Genomic DNA, 1,218 nt, shown 5'->3' with positions numbered 1-1,218 from the left:
CTCAACAAAATATACTAAAAACATACTAAAAACAATGCCAAAAAGCGTACAAATTATCCACTCATCAGCAAACAACTTTGATCTTAAGCCTCAATTAGTTTCTCTAATGCAACAGAATTGCAAGTTCCATGGACTTCCATTGGAAGATCCTCATCAGTTTTTGGCTGAATTCCTGCAAATCTGTGACACTGTCAAGACTAATGGGGTTGACCCTGAGGTCTACAGACTTATGCTATTCCCTTTTGCTGTAAGAGACAGAGCTAGAATATGGTTGGACTTACAACCTAAAGACAGCCTGAACTCTTGGGAAAAGCTAGTCAATGCCTTCTTGGCAAAGTTCTTTCCACCTCAAAAATTGAGTAAGCTTAGAGTGGAAGTCCAAACCTTCAGACAGAAGGAAGGAGAATCCCTCTATGAAGCTTGGGAAAGATACAAACAATTGATCAGAAAGTGTCCCTCTGATATGCTTTCTGAATGGAGCATCATAGGTATTTTCTATGATGGTCTGTCTGAACTGTCCAAGATGTCTTTGGATAGCTCTGCTGGAAGATCTCTTCATCTGAAGAAGACGCCTGCAGAAGCTCAAGAACTAATTGAAATGGTTGCAAATAACCAATTCATGTACACTTCTGAAAGGAATCCTGTGAACAATGGGACAAATCAGAAGAAAGGAGTTCTTGAGATTGATACTCTGAATGCCATATTGGCTCAGAATAAAATATTGACTCAGCAAGTCAATTTGATTTCTCAAAGTCTGTCTGGAATGCAAAATGCACCTGGCAGTACTAAGGAAGCTTCATCTGAAGAAGAAGCTTATGATCCTGAGAACCCTTCAATGGAAGAGGTGAATTACATGGGAGAACCCTATGGAAACACCTATAATTCTTCATAGAGAAATCACCCAAATTTCTCATGGAAGGATCAAGAGAGACCTCAACAAGGTTTCAATAACAATAATGGTGGAAGAAACAGGTTTAGCAATGGCAAGCCTTTTCCATCATCTTCTCAGCAACAGACAGAGAATTCTAAGCAGAACCACTCTGACTTAGCAACCATGGTCTCTGATCTAATCAAAACCACTCAAAGTTTCATGAATGAAACAAGGTCCTCCACTAGAAACTTGGAGGCACAAGTGGGACAGAAAATTACTGAACTCCCTCCTAGTACTCTTCCAAGCAATACAGAAGAAAATCCAAAAGGAGAGTGCAAGGCCATCAA

The 1,218-nt window shown here is 39.9% G+C and overlaps 1 non-coding gene across 1 annotated transcript; it reads right to left on the bottom strand.

The window, feature by feature from the left end:
* Window positions 1–361: 361 nt before the first annotated feature.
* On the bottom strand, window positions 362–469 carry LOC130978090 (small nucleolar RNA R71). The gene has a single exon (XR_009085754.1). It is a non-coding gene; the product is annotated as a small nucleolar RNA R71 (small nucleolar RNA).
* Between the last annotated feature and the right edge of the window lie 749 nt (window positions 470–1,218).

Source organism: Arachis stenosperma, chromosome 4, assembly GCF_014773155.1.
Source record: "Arachis stenosperma cultivar V10309 chromosome 4, arast.V10309.gnm1.PFL2, whole genome shotgun sequence".
NCBI classification, from domain to species: domain Eukaryota; kingdom Viridiplantae; phylum Streptophyta; class Magnoliopsida; order Fabales; family Fabaceae; genus Arachis; species Arachis stenosperma.
The sequence above is the reverse complement of the archived record's forward strand: the minus strand, read 5'-3'. Positions and strand labels throughout refer to the sequence as shown.